The 22,256-nt window shown below is 38.7% G+C and overlaps 2 long non-coding RNA genes across 4 annotated transcripts in view; both read left to right on the top strand.

Annotated features, from left to right (window-relative positions):
- Window positions 1–22,256, top strand: part of LOC113843579 (uncharacterized) — an 82,710-nt gene that overhangs the window by 2,465 nt on the left and 57,989 nt on the right. The window lies entirely within an intron of this gene.
- LOC106017421 (uncharacterized) lies at window positions 3–11,200 on the top strand. The gene is made up of 4 exons (XR_011807242.1): window positions 3–5,591; window positions 5,855–7,304; window positions 7,977–8,270; window positions 10,986–11,200. It is a non-coding gene; the product is annotated as an uncharacterized lncRNA (long non-coding RNA).

The following is a 22,256-nucleotide window of genomic DNA, read 5'->3' as shown; positions in this document are numbered from 1 at the left end:
AAAATGTCTGTATTGGGCTCTGATCTTGTGATGCCAGCTCGGTGATAATTGCTGTTTTACATTAACCATGTCTGCCTTTCCGTAGCTTGCTTCTTTAGCCTGTACCTGGAATAGATGGAGATCCCATGCGATATGGCTGCAATTTGTATTATACCACCTGTTTGGCTGTTTTTGTGATGATGGGGGCTCCCCTCTCCTTTGAGGTAGAGGAAGGGTTTATGAATTAAGGCCTTTTTTTTCCTTATTTACCTGATTTAATATTGCATGTGTTTTAATTATACCTAAATAAAAGCATTAACCTATTTTATTGTTGAAGTGATAACTATTAATGTGCTAATATTACATTAGTATTTTAAAATTAGAAATATAGCTTGTTGCATATTAAAGGCTCGAGGATGAAATGTAGGTTAAAAGATTTTTAAAAAATCCTGCTGCTTTTTTAAAAATCAATTTATTGATCTCTGTATAGTACCTGTCAATGCATTTTGAATTCATTTAATTGTAAAATAAAATCTGTATTATTATAAACTGTTTATGAAAGTTAATATATACAATGGATTTTGGTGTGTAAATATTACATGTGGAATCAGCGTAGTTGCAGACAGTACAGATCCGGTAATTGAATTGTCACTGTTCAGTAGTGGTGGTGTCTTTTTTTTGGGGAGGGGTGGGGGGAGGAGATGTCTTTTTGTTTTTTTTTTTTTTTTTAAGTACAACTGTGTCAACAATTGTTGTATTCTAGTAGCTGTATCCCATGTTGCAGTTTCAAGCTTTTTTTTTTTTTTTTTTTCTTTCCCCAAATCTTTAATATTAAATTCTGTGCTTATTACCTGTCTGCCCAACTGTTACTATCCAGAGCAGGCCACAATTGTTCTTGTCAGTTGCCCACTAACTGCATTTGCTTTCTGGTGGGTGAAATATTCTTGCTCATTTCCATTTTCATTTCTGTTGTGCTGCTGTTGAATTGTGGCAACATTACATTTTGATTAGAGTAACTAGTATCACTAGCTGAATGCTACTTACATTAAATAGTAAACTGTAAATCCTTAGAAACAGAAGTTAGTGTATTTTGTTTGTGTGCATGCACTGGTGCATGTGTGTATATATATATATATGTTTTTTTGGAAAATGCATCCTATTAAATGGACGAGAGGAGAGAGTAAATCCCCTCAAGACTGCAGACAGTCATGTATAATGAAGGTGCAGTCTGAAAATAAACACAAGAATTACTGGATGAACACCTGGTAGAGGAGAAAGGGTCAGAAAAACAGTGGTAAATTTTAGTGACATTCATCTCAACCAGTTTTAATAACAAATGTAAAAGGGCTGAATTTAACCATGTATGTTAGATGTCACTGTTTGCTCAGCTTGCTGTGACAAATGCATCTTTTAACAAGGGGCATTTATTCAGACAGGTATTAGTCCCACCTCTTCTTACCAAATAATATTCTAAAATTATTTATTTCATTTGGGTATGCAAGCTGGTATAAAGATGCTCCTACTTTGTATAGATCATAAGTGGCTAGTACAGTAATGGTACTGTATTAAGTCATAAATTAAAGATCTTTAATGCATGAAATTAATGCTAAATGTTACAGCAAAGACAGGAAAGCGAATGTACAATATTACAGGATACTTCTGCACACTTGTACAAAATTTCCACTGCAGTTAGTGGAATTTAGCTACTCTTGCAGGTTTGTTTTAGATAATCTTAAAAAAATAATAATAAATAATGATTTTACATTGGAAAAAAAAAACAACTTTTTAAGTTCATTCTTTGAATGATACTTCCCTCATAAGTCTATGAATGTGTTATGTGCCTTCCTCATCTTATTTTTCAGTTACTACTACTCAGGAAATAAAACAGCTGGAAAAATGGACTTCATATTTACTGTTGTAAATAATCAAGTAAATTGATTAAATACTTCCTTAAATATTATATGTATCTATTGTAATTTCCCAGTATCTACTGTACTTCACAAAGATCCTGCTGTTGGAATCAGTGAATTTTATGCTCATCTGAGGCCCAAATTAAAGATACTTCATAGTTGAGAGTTCTTCAGTTGTGCAATGTAGTATGAAACATGAAGCAGGAAAACCCTAAATGCAACTGAAGGAGAAGTAAAAATAAATACGTGAACGCACTCCCACTTGCTTTCAAAACTGCAGTGCTTTTGAAATCATAATTCTTTTGTAGGCCCTGACTTATGTGTTCTGAACACTTGGGCTTGGCAATACTTCAACAGTAAGTGTAGAAAGTTTAGCTAATTCATACCCTTTTCTTACACTTATCAGGCCAAAAATATGTGCTGCATTTCTCAAGTTATCATACCTATAATGCAGATTAGGGCCTGAGAGGTGGAAAATATTCGGAGGTTCTGAGAAACATTGGTCTGCAATGCAGAAGTCACGAATGTCCTGACAGGCAAATTTTTGCATGCTTTTTAAAAACGACAACAACAAAAAAGGTATTTGCACTTAGTAAATGACCTATTTCCAGCATTACCTTGTGATTACCTGTATGTTTGTGTGATCTGGTGGATGGCACACTTCCCCTGCCACCATAGCTGTGCTTGTTTCCTGAAATAGCACTAGTGTGATTCATGTTTCTGGTTGCATGTGTGAAAGTTTGATTGAGATGCAAAACTGAGAGAGTTCTTTTGAATGTTAAAAAGGAACTGTGCTCTGAAATACGGAAACTATCAGGTTAAATTTGGCTCAAACTTTAAGGGCTTTTGTAGAGCAAGAATGATGGTATCACACATTGGTGGGGGAGGTCTAGTTAACGTAAAGCAAAAGCAAGCCTAATAACTTCATAATGTTTTTTAAAGTCTAAGTGATGAAATGCTACTAGCGTGAGAGTTCTCAGTATTGCAGATCTCCCAGCAATATTTGCTCGTCACACAGCACCATCTCATCTTTGTATTTTGACCAATTCAAATGGCAGTAAATGGTAGCTAAAAATATGGGGAAATTTCTCCAAGTAAGCAGTTGCCTTAGTTAACTTTTATATAGACATAAATGAAAAGAGAAGTAATTTGAGCAACTTTAAGTATGTGAACAGACAATACATGTGACAATGTGTGCATGTCATTATAATACATGCTGCAGAACCTTACTGAGAACTTGAGTAGTCAGTGAAAGAAATACCAATTAAACAACGCTTTAAATAAATAACCTATTGGAATTGACAAATACTTAAAAGACATGAAAAAAAAATGAATACCCACAGATGCACTTCTGAAGGAGAAAATGTGCTGTTTAGCTATGGTTCTCAGTCTGTCTGTTGGTGATCTACTTGTTATAGACTTGCTTTTACAGACTACTGACAGGTGAGCAGCATCGCATTGACTGTTGTGTTGCTCAGACACAAGGAAGTATTGCTACGTTCAGCTTTAAAAAAAAAAAAAATCTCAAACAATGCATTGGTCAAATGCTGATGGAACACCTGACTTGAAAATTGCACTTAAAACATTGGACTAAAGCCATTTAACTACAGTAGTGTCTAACATAACTGGAAAAAGAAAAAAAGAAAAAAAAAAAGCTAGTGAGAAACAGTTTTTGAGGTTGTTTACATATAATGAGCTATCAAATGTAGTCAAGTATCGGTTCCTGTCACTTGCAGTAATATGATAGTATTCAAAGCTCTTAGGGGAATCTATGACTGTTCTTCTCCACATATTACAAAAAATGGTAATTATGCTGAGCTGCTACTATTTCTGAAATTTGAACCCTAACATAAGATCTGTCTCACCTAGAATCTTGTTGCAAATGAAGGATAACCAAAGACAGTTAGCAAAAAGTAAAAGTTGTAGAGTGTATATCTATCATCCTATATGTTCCACCGATTTGTAATGTTGTGGTTTCCAGAGATACCAAGAGCAATTAATGTGCAGAGCTGGGAGAGTCAGGTTCTGAGCTGAGATGTCCTTAACGTTCTACTCAGGGATAAGTGAGCACACTCCCCAAAACTTTCTAACCCTTACCAAGAGGCAAAGTGTAGTTTTCAGGTATTAGGGGTAGCAACAGTGTCAAAATATGTTACACGAGCTAATCTGCTTAGTCTTGCCCTTATCTAGCTTGTCGGCAGGGTTGAGAAACTGCGCACTGAGGAAGGGTCTCTTTCCTCTCTGAGACTCCCTTGCATGTGTCACAGAACAATACAGGAGCTGGAAGAAATTTGTCAGTCCTGCTGAAGAAGGAAAAAGGGTACATAGAAACTGTGTGCTCAAGTAAGGGAGTGAGGAAAAAAATGATAGTTTTAGGGGGGGGGCAAACACCACTCTGGCATTCTCTCAACATTGTGACAGGCGACTTCTACTTCAGATACATTTCCTTAGATGTAGTTATTGCAGCGTTTGTTTCTGACTTTGGTTGATTCAGGGATACGTAGTACTGCACATGCTTACACTTGGTTTGTAATCTGAAGGCTTTCTTTATAGTTTTAAGTATTTGATTTCAGTTTCTAGAACACAAAGGTCCAGTGACGTAAGCCATGTGCTGCACCAGGGACTGTTTGTGGTGTGTTCCCTAACAGTGTAAACAGCAGTGCTGGGTAAGTTTTTGGTACCCCTCAGTTTACAGTGTGGCTTCTCAGAATGAAACTTCTTCCAGTGTCGCTTCATCCATCATCAAGTTACTCTAGTGTTAGTTTACAAAGTCAAAGTAGATCTATTTATCTTGTAATGCTACAAGTTTAGCTAAATTTAAAAGATGATAACAGTGTAGCAAGTCTGTCTGTAAGTGAAACCCTTAGGATAGTTCTGCTATTGATCTGCTACCTACATTTTAATAAATCTGGGCTCATTTATCACTTTGCATTAGGAAAATTAAATAATGTGGGTCCTAGTTTTTCCTACAGAGGCTTCCAAGTTATTATAGCCTCCACTGAGTTCCCTTTGAATTGTGCTTAGCACTTAGGAAAATGGAGCTGTGTCCTTAATCTGGGTGTCTATGCCACGTTTGCAGTACTACACAAAAATTATAGTACATATTTCATAGTTGCAAGTTTCCCAACGTCGTTTAAGTATTGTCCTAAGGAAGCCTGTCCTTTTGCCAAAATATGCTAACAAAGCTTTCAAAGATGTTTTTGTGATAATTTTTGAAGTTTGGGTAACTGCCTGGAGGCAAATTCATATCAGATCAATTTCTTTATTTCTAGAAGAAAACATAGAGATGCTTGATTTTTTTTTTCTTTTTTTTTTTTCACATGCCAAAGAGTTCTTGACTATAAATGAATATCTGATAGTTTCTATTTGCAAATGAACATTAATATTATGCATAATTACACACAAACATTAACATATAAACTTATAAAAAGGGTGAAAAAATGCAGTGCTCATTGCTTAAGAGTTTTTCACGTGTGATATCATTTGTGTGTATTATGATAGCCTGTAATGGTATGATCATACTACTTAATGTAGGGTCCTTCTGTTTGAGATTAATTTTAAAAAGGGAGGTACAGCTCTGTATCTGCACTGCGTTTAAATGTTTATCTGAGTAGAGATTTTTTGCTTTTCCTTACAGGCTTTTCTGGAGTAATCGTTAGGAGACTGAATGCTTCATGTATACTGAGTTACCAAACTTTGGAGGTAGTAGCATCACCCTTACTGTAACGCTGAGAAAGTTAAGATGCAGAGGAATTCAGTACAAGAATGGCTGCTAATTTGGGCTGTTCTTTATTTAATCAAAGTACGGTTTTAAGGATATAATTTACAGGTTTATTTACAAGTGAAGACAGTTCAGCAGTAGAAGTGCTAGCCATAACTTCTAAGCCAGCTTTAATTCATCTGTAGGCTACACTGTGAGTTTGTTTGTGCATTCTGTCTGCATTATGAGGTCTTTTCTTTTCTAGTGGAAGACTGTTGTGGTGCTCAGAAGCTGCAGTAAAGAAAGCCATGCAGGTATTGTAGATGCTGCCGGGTATTTCAGAGCTTAGTTTCCAGAAGCTCAAATTTGGAACTGAAAAAATGAGGAACGCTTCATGAGAGGCCACCTTCTCAACACAAGACACTCAGTGCTCAGTGTAAATCCCCGATAAAGACAGAAATAGAATTTGGGTATGACCACCAGGAGCAATTTGCTTTATCCTCCCAACATCACCGAGCTCTCCCCTCCCCCCCAAGGCCTGTTTCCTACTCTGTGCCATGGGTGGGTGCCCATCCTTCCTGGCCTGGGTGCCAGAAGAGGGAGCACCGAGCACGGTGGAGCCCCAGCCTTCATTGCACTCCCCACTGCTGCCTCAGGTGGGAGTAACTTTGCAAGGTCCAGTCTGCAGCACTGCAGATTCCACAGGAGTTTCAGCAAGCCTAGCTTCTGCTAGCTTCTGGCCTTTTTTTTTTTTTTTTTTTTTCTTTCTTTTTTCCTGTGCATGTGCAGCTTGAGATTCAAAAGCTTTTTGCTTTATCATAATATTCAATCGGAAGACTACCCAAAAGGCATATCCCTGATTCAAAGTCTATTCCTCCACAAAATTTCAAATTCTTTCTTCAAAGTAAAGAAATCATAGCCCTTTTCAAGTACATTACGAGGGCTTTTTCTGTACTTGAGTAGAAATGGGAAGTTTTTTGTTTTTTTTTCCCCAGTTTCATTCTTATACTTACCTGGCTCCTTCTTGTTGAAAGTCCCATTTGAACACACCAGCTTGAGGCAGACACCTGACCTGGAAAACTTCATCTCAAGTAGTTTTAAGTTCAGAAAAGCTGTTTCTACAGTTCTTCCTAAAAAGGTGTCTTGGAAGCTGAAGCCCTATTGACGTTTAATCCTGCAAACATACCCTAGTAGCCATTTGGCACCGTTTGCATTTATAATCCATATATACAATATGCAGAGTGATTGCAAAATATCTGTACACTGGGCTCAAACAGAAGGAGACATCTATCCTGTGATGTCCTCGGATCATTCCAAGATTATGCTAATTACTCAATAACACTGCCAAGTACAGTGTCAGTATATGAAAGGAGGGAAGCAAGTCCTGATGTGTAATCCCAGGAGTAAAAATGTTCCTCACAAGGGTGATTTTGGTGGTGACTTCCTCAAACGGGCTTAGGACTATGAGTAACGGAAGCAGTTGTGTAGCACTGGGTATATTCACTGGACCTTCGGTAGTATCTGAACTGTGTCTCTTTGTTATGCAGAGCTGTGATCACCACATTCTGTGCTACCTGTCACTGTGGTTACAGCATCTCAGTCCAGACTGTCTGGAACAGTTTGATCAACTAACTGGATGTCCTGGGAATATTCTCAAGGGACTACCCTAGTTTGTTATAGTCTGGTGGTTTCATTGCTAACAAAAGCTTAGCCTAGTAAGTACTATCTGATACCTTTTTTTATTATTATTATTTGTATTTATTTTTTCTTTAATTATTAAAAAAATTGCCTGGTGGATGGCTAGGGACAATAATATTAAGAGCATTTTGTCCTCATTGTGGTGCTACTGATTTCACTTTGGTGTGAAAGTGATCGAAGAGCTTTATGCAGCAGTTTGCTTTATTGAAGCAGTCCTTGTCCTGTCCCCATCCCATCCTAGCAAAATGTCTGGGATGTGTCTTGCAGCAATATAATTAGAACACAGAGGGCTGCTCCATGCTCACATGCCTCTCACATGAGGAAAGGAGAAAAAAAAAACAACAAACACAAAACACCATGGTTGACGGAGAGGGAAGGCTTTCTAGTTCTGTTTATATGGTTTATGTTTATAAGCACAGTTCCTGAAGATTTGAGATTTTTATGGCTTAAAGTTAATAACATTATTCTAGTAAAAAGTCTTTGTTAATATTCCACAAGGTATTCATAAATTATCCTGAATCAAAAGTCTGCTTTGTGATGCGGTTGTGGTCCCAGGGAAGATACAGAAGACTTTTTTGGTGTGCTTTTTTGTTTGTTTGTTTGTTTGGTTGTGTTTTTTTTTTTTTTGTTTGGTTGTTTTTGTTTGTTTGTTTGTTTGTTTTGTTGTTCTTTGTTTCTACTCATTTCAGTGGCAAGTTACAGTTCCTTGGTATAGAAGCCGTTTCTCAGTATAGAAGAAGCTGACTTCTTCTGCATCCCTGCAAGTGGTTCATTGCCAGCTGAAGAGAAACAGACAGTATTCAAACAAATCCATTTCAGCACCTTCAGTATTCTTTAACATGTTTTCATGGAAAGTGCGGGGATGTGATGTTTGCAACAGATCTTCCCCTGCCCTGGTAGATGGCAAAACCCCACTACAAATGATATGCTGTGCAATCATTGTGGCCTTCTAAAAAGCTGTCTGGAAGACCATAGCTCTCCAGGTTAGAATGTCTCCATTTCTGTTCAAGTGTCTTGAAAATGGGCTGTCCTGTCTGATGAAGAAGTTTTTCAAAGTTGCCCTTTCATCATGTGTAACAGCAGAGCACTGCCCACTGGAAGTTAGGACGATTTTTTAAAACCAGGAAAAGCAAAGCCACCAATCACAAAATATATTTTGGGTTAATTTGTTATTACTTTAGTAAAACATGCTTATCTTAAATAAGGGTAGCAATAAATGATACAAATTCAAAAAACCACTGCTTTATAGTTGCAAATGCAGCTATTAGAAGTTTAACAGTTTAAAAGGTGGTAGTAAGTGGGCAGGTGCACGTGCCTGGGTGTGGCAGAAAAGAGTACTGCCGGCTAGCTATCTGGGGTGGCACATTTTGAGTGTAAACTATCAAATGCAGCACTGTGCCAGCCTTACTGAGTGTGCCATTCTTTGGGCTGCTGCCCTCCACGTATCAGTAAGAGAACAGGAGCAGCTACTGTAGCTTTTTCCAGGACCTGAGCTCAAACTCACTGAAGAGGTTTGTGTCTACACTTAAGTCTGTCAGAACTGGGCTCTGGCACTGGAGTGCAGCAGTGCTCAGAAAATGTTGGATCATCTCTCAGAACTGAAGTCCTGGTATTGTGTGCAATGTTTTATGGATGATAAAAGTATCAGGACTTAACTACTGCTAAATAGTTCCCTTTATCATGCTTTGTTCATGTCAAAGTTAATTGGACAAAGCTGCTGCCAATTCACTGCTCAAAAATAGTATAGAAACTTACAAAGAAACTCACCACTTGAGTTTATATTCTGCAGCAGTGTTGCCAATTAATTTTTGATAAGGGTTTTGCTATTTTAAAATACTTCATATGTACTTTGAGCTCTAAAAAAGGATTTCTCAGCATTTTCTTTTCGTGGAAATGGAAGAAAAGATAAGATAGTTATTACAAAAATACATATAATCTTTTGTCTGAATGTGTGTTACACACACTTACACATATATACTTTCATGGTCTTTGGTTACTGAATTTGGCCATCCAAAGCATTTTCCCGTTCTGTGATGCATCACTTGCACAAGAAATAAGAGAGTATGTAGAGGAGATGGGAAAATTTCAAGCAGCTGATACTTGTGTTCTTCCTGTGCACATCAGTCACTTCCTAAAGTACACTGCAATTTCAGTATAGCTTAGCAGTGGTTTGCACATTGTTACATGGTTTTAAAATCATCTTATCCTTTGCTCTGGTTATTTATCTTACAGACATGAACAATAAAGTTTTGTTGTTTGAATTTCTGCCTGCCTAATTGCAATGAAAGGAGAAGTATGAGCTATGCAAACAGATTTTATTGAAGTATAAAGACAGAGCCAGCAATTTACACAACCTGCAGAAATGACATGTCATTACCACAAACTAGCTACCACAGGAAGTAGCTCTTGAATTGTGTGCCAGATTATGTATTAAGACTCTGCTTACCCCAATCCATAAAATTAATTGGGAGCAAAATATTCTATGCACTTAGAGTCCCTTCAGCCTTTAGGTTGTGGAAGAAAAATGTAACAGACAACTACTAACTCTTGCATTAGACAAGTTTTGAGGTAAAAGCTTCTCAGATTTCCTCAAAATATGGAATATAATATAATTTAGCTGGCGGTTGTTTCATGGAGTCACCTTTGAGTCATGAGTATGTGCGCATGCAGTATCCAAATCTCTTGACCACTGTGGGTTTTGGGGTGCAATCTACTTTTAGGAACAACTGCAATTTGGGTCAAATCCCTGATGCTGATAAATAATTTGCATAATGGCATCACTAATATAATAGAGTGGTTGATTTGTCAAGTTAGCTGCTCATTAATTGGTACATAGTTTCTGAAGAGCAATAACAGCTTGATTCAGCACCAGAGCAACTTTTTATAGTTACACACTAAATATTCAAACTCATTTCTTCAGACACAAAGCTGTGGCACCACTACTAATTGTCAGTTAACAGCAAGTTATTCAACAATTATTTTAATACAACTTAAATTGGTGCTGCTTCTGAAAAAGAGGATATCATTCACCTTCATCCTCTTCTTCCTTTTTCTTGGCAGTAGCATCTGCGCAGCCATATTGCAACCTAGATAAAGATTAATTCAGCTGAAAATTTACAGGACAAAAAAAAGTTACCTTTTAAATGTACCTAAGGAGATTCAGTCTGTGAAGAGCAGTGTCAGTTCAAGAGCAGGTAGAAATAGGCAGCTTGGGGAAGGCAGGGTTCCTTCTTCCTCTGTTCCGTCTTCAAAGTGTCCATTATCCACCCCACTCAGATAAGAACAGCAGGACAAAGCATGCCCCTCTTGTTCACACTGATTAGGAGGTTGAAGAAGCCTGAAATCAAGGCAATTAGGTGCTGCTACTACTTCCTTGTTGCTGTTTAAAGAGAGGTGTTGGTGAGTCTTCTGATAAATATTTCCTCTAGTTCACTTAGCCCAGGTTCCACAGGCATTTTGAAAGGAGTGCACCTGGCAGAATAGTCAACTGTGCTTTTATTTCTTTGTCAGGGCAGGTGGGGTACAACTGTCATCTTGTGGTATTTACAAGAAAACAGAAATAGAAAGCTAACTTTCATTTTACATGCAGCATGTCCTTGTGGGATGGACAGACAATACAGAAATTAGTTGAAAAAAAAAAAAAAAACATTTTGTTGATAAACACCCTATTATATTTTCTTTCTGTTGCCTACTTTCAGCCTGTGTGCCACGGAACACTGCACTTCATCCAAAGATTTAACATTTGTAGTCTGCAGTCCTTGGAGTTGGAGGGAAGTGGAACCTAAATATCCATGGAGCACCGTGTTTGATGGGTTTTTTAAAGACTGAGATTTGGAAATAAGATTATCTCCTTCAGCTCTTCATTCATAATTTTTAAGTTGTATACATATATGAAATAAATTCCACGCCTGAAGCAGTGCAAATATGGGTTATTGCTGGAGTGGTTGTGCTTCCCACACATCTTCATGCAAATGAGAGACAAAGGGCACATACCATAGGTGTGAGTTTGGTAAGATTAATGTTTCCAGATGACATGAAAATCGAATGCTGAAGTGCTGTGTTGTCTCCCCTTGAGTCTCTAAACTGCTGCCCTCCCATAGACTCACTGATTTTAATTCCTGGCAATTCTTGGCTGATTTGGCTTTTTTTCCATCTTCTGCTTTCTCTACCTCTTTTCTGCAATGCTTTGGCACTGCAGCTACAGCACATCAGACTTGAGATTCATGACTTCCCCATAAGTACAGAAGAACAAAAAATTAAATTTATGAAAAGAATGCATTTAAATTTAATTTAAAGACTGAAGGATGAAACTTAAATTATTCCCAAATTATAATTTTATGGCATAAACAGCATGGCTAAATTAATGGAAAAAAAAAAAAGTATTGACTTTGACTGTTTGTTTTCAATTAGGAAACCTCACATTCCCATGTCAATCATATCAAACATGTCCTGTGCTTTAGAAAAGCAAGGGGAAAGGTAGCTCTTAACAGCTCACTGTGGAAGTCACTAACCTGATGATGGAAGAGGCTTGGGCTGGAGCCCAGCAGCAACATCAGCCTCACCACCTCCACTGTTCTCCTTCAACAACAAGGCACTTGACTTCAGCAGAACAACCCAACTGCTCATCATGTGTTACAGTTCCAGTACAGGTCCTTGAATTGTTGCAAGCCTTGGAAAGCTCCAGAGTGACAAGTCAAATGCTTCTGCAATATGAAGTGAGAAGAGTTGCCATGCAGTTTAGGCCTTGGGACAGGCTCTAAGTACTCAACTAAATCCATGGTTCCTCTTGTAAAACCCTTTTTTATTATCACAGAAAGAAAATATATACATGATTTACAGCCGAGGACATGGAAAGTCAGGAATGGAGATGAAGAGACAGGCTAACTTCTTTATCCTTCTTAAAAGTAATAAATTGAGATTTTAGTTACAAAGTCCATACTCTTTCAGACCAGCTGTTGTACTTCACACATTGCAGAAACACAGGATAAAGAACTTAGTGTTATAACAGAATTTATTTTTCACCGAACTTCAGTTTTCTTCTAAAACAGCTCCTGGTTCAGCACTTCATGTAAAATCAGAGCCAGAACTGCTGTGGCTGAACTGGGAGGGCAGCAGCATGTTTTTTCTCCTAAATGTAGTCATTGATGCCCCCCACAAAACTGGCATCTTTTAAAGATTTCACTTGAAATGGTAAAAATCCCTTCATTTTGCTTACCTCCAACTATTTTTTAAAGTGTTGCCAATATAATGCTAGAAAAAAAAAATCAGAAAGAACTTATTGGTAGATATGGAGTCACTGTTATGTTAAACATAATTATTTAACTGATACCAAGCTCTGTTTTCACACATATTTTATTTCCCTATTTTAGTGAATTTTATCTATTTATCTATTTATCCATTATCTAAAAATTTATCTTAGCTTTATAGTTATGAAACTTTTGTTAACATTATGGGATTATTCATGTGGAAAGTTCTGCACACGGATAACTGATGTTCTGCACACAGATAACATGGCTTAAGAATTCAAACTGTTCCTGGTAGAGACTGACTATATTTGTTATCTGCTGGACGTACAATTCAGATTAAAATACGATGTACTGATTGGAGAATCTAAATGCTAACACAGTAAGATTTATTTTTTATTTATTTACAGATGAGTTTAGCCATCAAGTGAAGTTTTAAGGAAATAATAGCACCTGGATTTAAAGTGGTTAACAAGGTTTGAGAGAAAAATCAAAAATTTTAAATGGCTCTTCCCATGAACCTGGATGTGTTTTTCAGTGGCAAAAGGCCATACAGACTATATTCCCACTTCTTGCTACAAAGCCCAGATTTGGTATCCTTTAACACTCACAGTATGGTATTTGTAGATGAAGAGAACAAAGGGAGCATTCTACACTTGAAAAGTAACCCAGCTTCCAAAGAAATGGGATTTCTCACCTGAAGGAAAAGGAAAATCTGAGCCCTGATGAAAAAATGAACATCGGGGCTGCATAGTATCCAACTTGTAGGTGAAGAACTTTAAATGTACTATCCTGTCCCAAATATTCCTGAAGCGTGGCTGTAATGCTTGAAAGAGCTTTCTAGTAGTCAATCAGTCAGCGGGAGAATCTGCAGTTTCAACTTAGATGTCAAGCCTACGTTGTTAGAGAGACAGGATAATTGCCCTGGAATAGGAACAGCAAGAGCCAAGAGTGAGTGGGACAGCTTAGCCTAGTGAAAACATCTTGCAGAGAAGAGGACCGTGGAGCTTTTTAAAGCTGGGGCACTTGGTACTGCTGTCAGCAGGAAACTATTTTACATGGGATTTATAGCCTATGGTGCTATCCTGATTGGTGTTTATGTCCTTTCATTTAAAATATGACATGGAATCCTCCTCAGAAGGAAGAGTTGTCCTCTTGCTTCTAATCTATTAGCTGGGAAGCTACAGTCCTCACTAGAGAAAAGCTTCAATTTTAAGTGAGAGACTACATCTGTATTCACCTTGCAGGGTATACACAGGCCCTGCTACTCAACATCAGAGAATTTTTCCCCATTTGTGTAAGCTATGAGACAGGGAGCACTCCAGACCAGTTGCTGTCAGTGACACTGCTGAGATGGAGAGACCTGCTACAGTAAATTTCAGACAAGTAGTAAGTTGCTTTCTGTTTATTAGACACTCAAGATGTGCACGTGCCTCTACAAGTCTTCTCCAAAGACTACTTTTTGCTCAGCATGACCTACAAGGTCTGGCCCCTGTCCCCTCCTGTGTGAACAAGGAGCCTTAACTGCCTTAGAAGGTGGTGTATTTCTGATATATGTTCAGTCATGATTTTACAACAAGGAAAGATCAGCAGGTTGAACAGCAGAATTACAAACTCAGAAGATGGCAAAGACATTAAATTCAGAAGTCTGTGGCTACAATGAATAGGCAGGAGCTGTGCACTGGCAAAAGCCTTAATCACTGGATCAATTAGAGGCCTAAAAAGTTCTCCTAAAAAGTTCTACTTTGAGGAAGCTGTTCTAACCCTCACTATGTCAAGACTTCTTAAGCACATGAGATTACCGAGGAAGATCATTGGCAAGTGAAATACAGCAACAGGATGCCATCTCCAGAACTGTTTCACCTGATAAAAGCCTACATGAAGTGACTGCAAACACATTGGCTTTCTCATCCTTGACACTGAGGAGGCCTGGAGGAATTGTGTTAAGATAGGACTTAACATGGATAGGACTTCTCTGCTCATCTCCAAACCTAGCACCAACAACCTGAGAAGGTCTCCTTAGTCTCCATCTCCACTCCTAACCTTATCAGAGATGATGAACACAACAGGCCTTGGCACCACATGTTTCTAGCCTTCTCACACTCATATCCCATTTCTCCTCAGAATAGGTTACAAGCCCTTTGCATCAGGGTCACAGTATTTCTCAGTGCTACATCTGTGTTAAAGGAGTCTTCTTCCCGAAATTGCCTGTGGTAAGTGATTGGGATATTCAGATCTTGAAGGCCAAGTGAGGCTTCTGGTGTGAAGACAGTAGAAATGCAACTCATTCTAGGGAACACTGGATTCCAGACACTTATCTGCACTTGAAGTATGGATTAAGTGGGGGGAGGGGGGGGGGGAAATAGGGGCAGTAGTCTGATGGACCTATTACTTGTGAACAAACTGCCTGGGGTTGTGAAGGTTGAGGGCAGCTTTAGATGTGATGGCCATGAGATAGTATAGATTAAAATTATGAGAGAAGCGAGGAAAGGAAATGGTAAAGTTCAAAGCCTGGAAATCTGGAGAAGAACTTTCAGCTTGTTCAGGGATCTGCTTGTCAGGATCCCATGGGAAACTGCCCTGGAGGTCAAGGAGTCCTGATACAAGTAATTGATCTTCAAGAACAGCCTCCTCAGAACACAGAAGTGAACCATGCCAAATCACAGAAAGTTAAAGAAATGTGGTACTAGAGCTGTATGGATGGATGAAGAGGATGTTCTTGGCTGACCTCAAACACAAAGGAGAAGCATCCAAAAGGTAGAAACAGTACCAGGATTCCTGGATGGAATATATAGACATTGCCCAAGTCTGCAGGGAGGGAATTAGGGAATTAGCCAAAGCTCAGCTGGTGTTGCAATAGCACAGGATGTGATGGGCAACAAAAAGGGCTTCAGTAAGTATGTTGGCAGCTAAAAGGAAGCCTAAGGAAAACATGGGCCAAGTATTATATGTGTCAGGGAACACAGAGACAAAAGGCATAGAGATGGATGATGAATTCAGTGCCTTTTCTGCCTTTTGTTTAATTTTGTTTTGTTTTGTTTCACTGGTAAGACTTAACTTCAAACCTGAGGCTAATAGCAAAATTTTGGGGAGTGAATCTGTAGCCACAGCAGAGAATGAATGAGCACTTAAGCCAACTGGACATACACAAGTCCATGGGAACAGATGGGATGCATCCAGGGGTGCTAAGGCAGCTAGCCATGCCACTGCGAGTCTGCTGACCATCGACTTTGACATATTTTGGTGATAGAGATGGTCTCTGATGGATAGAAGAAAAAGGCAAATGTCACACTCATCTTCAAGATGGTTGAGAGAGACAGTCCAGGGAACTACAGGCCAAGCAGTCTAACCTCAGTTTCCTGGAAGATTTCCTCCTGGAAACCACTTCTGAGCTCATGAAGAGCAAGAAGGTGATCAGATGCAGGCAGCATAAATTTATGAAAAAGGAAACTGTCCCTGATCACACTTATTGGCTTCCACGGTAAGGTGACTGGCTCTGTGGACAAGGGAAGAGTAGTGAATATTGTTTATCTTCACTTTAGCAAAGCTTTTCCCAAGGTCTTTGATATTTTCCTAACAACTAAAATGGTGAGATATGGACAGGATAAGCAAATGATAAGGTGGATGGAAAATTGGCTGAACTGCCAGGCTGAACGGGTTGTGATCGGCAGTACAAAGTCCAACAGGCAGCTGGTTGCTAGTGGCAGTCCCCCTCAGGGACTGATTCTGGAGCTAATGCTGTTTGATGTCTTCATTGTTAATGATCTGGACCATGGGAGAGAGTGCACTCTCAGCAAATTTATGGAAGTTACCTGCCTGCAGGGGAACAGTTGATATGTCAGAGGGCAGGGCTGTTACTCACAGGGACCAGGACAAGCTAGAGGAATGGGTTGCCAGGAGCCTCACCAAGCTCAGCAAAGACAAATGTGAAGTCCTTTGTTGGGCATGGAAGAACCCCTTGCAACTGCACAAGGTGGAGGTCAACGGACTAAAGAGCAGCTTTGTAGAAAGGGACCTGGGGTCCTTGTGGACATGGTAAGCATGAGCACAGCTGGGGCAAACAAGGCCAACCACATCCTGGATTATGGTATCAAGTTATATAACCAGCAGGTCCACAGAAGTAATAATTCCTCTCTATTTGGCACTTGTGAGACTGCTTCTAGAATACTGTTTTTGGAAAGACATTGACATGCTGGTGTGAATGCAGCAAGGTGTCACCAAGATCACACAGGCTGGAGCACAAGTCTATGGGGAGGTTGTGGTAGGGAGTGCACCTCCTGGGTGACCTCCTGAGATCATTACCAGGAGAAATTGGAGAGATGAAAGAGAGAGCAGCTGATGGCAACAGTTTGCCACTGCAGATCTGCTAGAACCCTGTGCCCTCAGAGAGCTCAAGTGTAAAAGGTGAGGCACATTTTAGTGCCAAAAGATGAGAGATGAGTTTAGAATTCGAAGACAGCATCTTTCAATGTAGAACCCTAAAACCTGGCTGAATCTCTTTTTGAGTCTGGCTCTTAATACTGAACTTTCAAAAGCATGGCTCTGTATTCAAAGAGTTCATGTTTCTCTACTGAAGAAAAGACCTAAGAGGATGATTAATCAGGGTTAGGGTTAGTTTGAGAGACATTCTTCTTTCTATTGTCCTCAGATGAGACTGGAGATAGTAGAAAGTGGCAGATGGGTTGGAGTAGCCCTGTTCTTTTCAGGACTGTAAACTGCCATTTTCCTTTGTGGGTTTCTTATCTGCTTAATAGTTAATGCATACTTGTCTGTTGATAGCTAGTGTGCATGACTGCAGGTGGCACCTATTTGGAGTTAGATCATAGTTGCCCTCTAACTGGTGTTAATTCGTATGTTCCAAACACTCTGCTTAACTTCAGCACTAGCAAAACTATAGGAGAATGTGGCGTTGCTTCACTCACAATGCTCTGCAGGGCTGTATATGGAGCTGTGCATTACAAGAATAGTATGAAATGAAAAGCTGACTTTTATCAGTCAGCTTATTATTATCTTTCTGTTAAAAAGTGTGCACATTCTAAACAGTGCCTGGAAAAAATGCCAGCTATCTCCTTATGATTGTGATCAAATTCCATTAATTTTATAAGAAACAGTATGAACCTATTTCATGTCCCATAAAAAATTTAATGTACATGATACATATTTTAATGGAATATATGACTTTTCTTTCTCCTGGTGTAATCATTGACAATTTTGCAAAGTAGATACAGATCTCTGATTTGGCAGCAGCTTCCATAGGTATAGGTAACAGGACAAATATATGGGAGCGGATAATTACAACCCTTATCTTAAAGAAAAACGCACAGCATATTTTTAACCTTTGATATCTAGAAAACATTACTTGGATTTTGTCTTAAATCTAGCATTCCATCATTAGTTTGATAAAAATAGGCTCTGTTTATGTGACAAAACAGTTAGAATATAAACCATCTTTTCCTTTCCTCAGTAGTTTTAACAAATCCACACACAGACTTATATTTGATTAGAAATATTGGGAAGGGGAAAATGGGATTTGCCAAATGGGAAAAGAAGAAAATATTTATCAGCTTTCAACACTTGGATTAAATTATATCATGCTCTGTAAGAAAAAAAAATGTGGCTGCTCAGTTTTGTTTTAGAAGAGGGTCTATGATCCGAAAAAAGCATAACAGTTCCAGCCTGTCTATTAAAAGCGTCACTCATGCTGGTCACAAGAACTTGTTTGTACAAAAGAAGCTGTAACTAATGAGTCTCTTAGTTAAGAAAATATTTTCTTTTAACATATCTTAGAAAATTCAAGATCTGCATATTTTATAAATCTGTAGTTTAACACCTATGGTACAATCTGAAAACTGTCAAACACATAATCTTCCTAATGTGCCAGGACTTTGATTACATAGAAATTGGTTCATGGTGAATATATATAAATATTACAAATGATATATATGCATATATATGGTATGTGTATGCATGGTATAAAACATTAGATTATAACATTATTGGAAAAATATAGCACTATACTGGGGATTTTTAATAATAGTAATAATAATAATAATTCCTTCCTACCTTTTCTTTTGTTCTTTTTTTGGGGGGGGGGTACATTATCTCAGTATAATTTCTGCCATTGTGATGTCTCTGTAGGATCATCAATAGTTCCTCTAAAATGAGAACTGGAAGATAGTCTATATTAACTACTAGTTTACTTGATCATGTCCCTAGCCTTCAGTCAAACTCATTGAATTTCTCTCCTGTTTTAGAGTGGGTAGAGGCAGCTGATAGGCCTGGAGTCATAGTCAATGGGGATCTAGTCAAAACAGTCAATATTGTCCAGAAAGTGAGTCAACTCGTTTTAAAGCAAGCATCTACTTTTAGTCAGATGAATCACTCTCCAGACACCACAGATGTAGGTATATCAAGCTGGCTGAGATGGATCCCACCCTTGCATTCCCTAGACATTTCTGCTCATGTGTTTCAGAGTGAACTGAAACACTTAACAAAGAAGTTGGCATTGCAGCTTGCATTGCAGTTGCAATTGTGCCTACTACAGGCTCAGCCTTACCGAGATAGCTGTAAGTCACCAGCTGAGCATTGCCAGCTGCATACGTGAGCTCAGCTGTACATAACTCTTCATGCTCCATACACGAGCCTTCTGTGCTTTCAGCATTTAAATGAAACACATTCCTTTGGTATTTTTACCAAAAAGTGACTTTAATAAAAGGCATATTTACACTTCAGAAAGCTTGCTTTCTAACTAGCTCCAGAACTTTAAATCAAATTGCCCAACTGGTTATAAAGCAAAGAAACAATCAAAAAGCAACTAGACTAGATATATTTCCAGTTACTTAGGAAACATTTAGGTCTGACCAACTTACCCAACTATGCCATTTTGGTTCCATAGGGTTTGTGTGCTTTCTGAGACCTTCTAGAAGGCATTGCTTCCAAATGTTGTAAGAAGCCTACCACATATATATTGGATACAAATTCTGATTCAACATCATTATATAATGCATGCTAAATTCTGTCTATGATGTGAATTTTCTTACTGTCATGTGAGAGGAGAAACAGCCTCATCTTATTGTTCTGGGCCTCCTACCACTATGCCCCTTCTAAAAAAGAGAGAAAAGCATTGAACAATTTTGTTGATGCTATGAATATGCTTTAGATAAAAGACAGAGGAAATACAAGTCTGATGGATCCATGATCTTAGGAAAGGGTGAAGCAACACTGAACACGCAGATGGAGTAGCCCTTAAAGGCTTTACCTTGCACATTGGAGAAGTGCCATGAGCATGCAGAGGCAGTATGAGCAGGTAACCTCTACTGACTACTGTTTGTTTTGCATGAATAAAGAAAGAAATCAGCAACAACATGAAATTTAAGGAATTGGTATTCTGTCATTTTTTGTTAATTATGTTTGAGGTAGTATGACATGTGGATGGCAACTTTTCGTTCCTCCTGAGATGTCTCGAGTGTCACGTAGGAATGCTTCCACCCCCACTTACTCCAAGAGTGAAGTCCTCGAGACTGGTTATTTCTTCCTCTGATCCATATCCCTCTGCATACTTCTGGATGCCCCGTGCCTGAAGGAAGTCACAGCCCCACGTGAAGTGCTGAGGCTTCCTCAGCAGTGTGGGAGGCAGGAGTGGGAGTGCATTTCATGGAAACCTCTGATCATGAAGCTGCCTGAGCAAGACGGTTGGGAATGGCTGCATTCCAGGGGAGTTTCCTAATTGCTGTGCCACTGGGGCATGCGGGGGAGAATATCCTAGCTCGTGCCAAAACCTCTTGACTCTATCTGTCTTTGCCAAAGCACTGGGCGAGTGGTTGTGCTTGAGGAATGATTCGTCCCTGCAGGTGAGGCAGGGAGGGAACTTCCTGTTGTGGGGATCTCATTCAGGCTTAAGGGGTGAGCTATAAGATTTCAAGCTATGTCAAATAATAGGGCTAGGATTCCTTGCCTTATGGCAAAATTTTAGGTTCACAGAGACATAAGTAATCTAGTGCCAATAGGCCTCTCAACTGGTGAACCTCTGCAGTGCCTTTGAACATGCAAGAACTGGTGCCAAATAACAAAAATGTGTGGTATCTCAGCATTGTGCCCAGAATAACAGGCTAAAACATTTTTTAGGCTTGCAGGGATTTTTTTTTTCCACTGCGTGAATTCAATAATCTGGTTTTGCACCTGTGACAAGCTGATGTGCTGCTTGCCTCTTCCCTGTCCATTAGCTAATTACAATTTGAAAAATGTTCTTGTACAGTGTCCTTAACTTGGATTTTATAATAAGTAAACATTGCATCCTGTTTACACTACGACATTCAGTAAAACACAAATATTGATGATTTGTCCCACATTTTGTTGGGTTGTATTACATATACACAATATATTTGAAGATAATTTCATTAAAACAATTTGTTACCATGATTTAAGCAAGACTGCAGAGGTTCTTTGTCCACAATTTTGTCTACTTTAGGAATTTGTCTTCTTCCCAGAAATAGATTTGAAAACTGACATGGAAGGTGAGTTGCATCTTCTTTGCTGACTATCTGTCTACATCCTAAAGGAATTAATTTTATGAAGACAGCAGCTTGCTTACACCAAGTAAATAGTTTTATGGGGAAAACTCTCATATACATAGGAATAAAAGGCATGCCAAGTGCCAGTGTTTAAAAAGTAAAGTTAAATTCCAGTAGCAGAGGAGTGATCAATTTTAAATTGTGACTACCAGTAGTATATCCATCTTCAAATCAGGATATCAAACAGAATTCATCACAGGTATTACTGAATGAGATCCTATGGTGTTTGTTAGCTGTGAGACCAAAATAAATAACCTAGCAGTTTCTTCTATCTCTAAAAACTTTGACTCCACATCCAACAAAGAGCTACTAAAAGGAGAAAATTCTCACAGCAAACTAGGTTTTCCTTGCTGTGCTGTATGTGGCTACAGTCTGCTAGCTGGACCTGATGGAATAACTGATAGCAGTAGGCTACTATCATCACATTGCAAGCTTTGGTTTTGGTGAGACACATGCATTTTCTGACAGCTGATAAATCTTGGGATTGAGACACCTTTTCTACCTTTCTCCACCAACTGTATATTCATCTGCCACATCCTTCCCAACTTTTGCCAGTCTTGTCTAATCCCTGTCTGTGGATCCTAGTCAATCCCAATTTAATTTTCCAGGTTATTCATTTGGGCCCTAATTTCTATCACTTTTTTTTTTTTTTTTTTTTTGGTAAATCGTTGTCTGAAGAATCAGAGCTGAAGAATCTTCTTTACAATCACTTCCATTTCCTTCAGTAACATTCCAGTCCTTATCTCTATTCTTACCTAGCCAAACCAAGCTGATTTCCTCTTTGCACCTTATCCTATCTCCTTCCTCCTGCTCCAACCTCCAGCCTGTCTTAGCAGCCTTGTTCAGTCTTACTGCAGCTGACTTGTCAGGTCAGCCAATATTTCCTCTATAGAACATCTCTTCATGATATTTTATGCCATTTTGTCTCCTTTCCTATACCCCTCACTTTTTTCCTGTATCCTTCACTGATCACATTATGTACTACTGTACTTTTAGGATCTAATTCAGCTATGAGAGAAGGAAGAAGAGGCCATACCAAGTACCCAATGTTGGATAAATGATAGTATGAGTAGCCTCCAAAGTTTCTGTATAATCACTAGAAAAAATGTAAACTCCTTCAAAGAAGTGATTCAAGCAAGAAAGACATCTACTTGAA

The sequence above is a fragment of the Anas platyrhynchos genome, chromosome 1, assembly GCF_047663525.1.
Source record: "Anas platyrhynchos isolate ZD024472 breed Pekin duck chromosome 1, IASCAAS_PekinDuck_T2T, whole genome shotgun sequence".
In the NCBI taxonomy this organism is placed as follows: Eukaryota; Metazoa; Chordata; class Aves; order Anseriformes; family Anatidae; genus Anas; species Anas platyrhynchos.
Note: the sequence above shows the minus strand (reverse complement) of the source record. Positions and strands in the feature narration are given on the sequence as shown.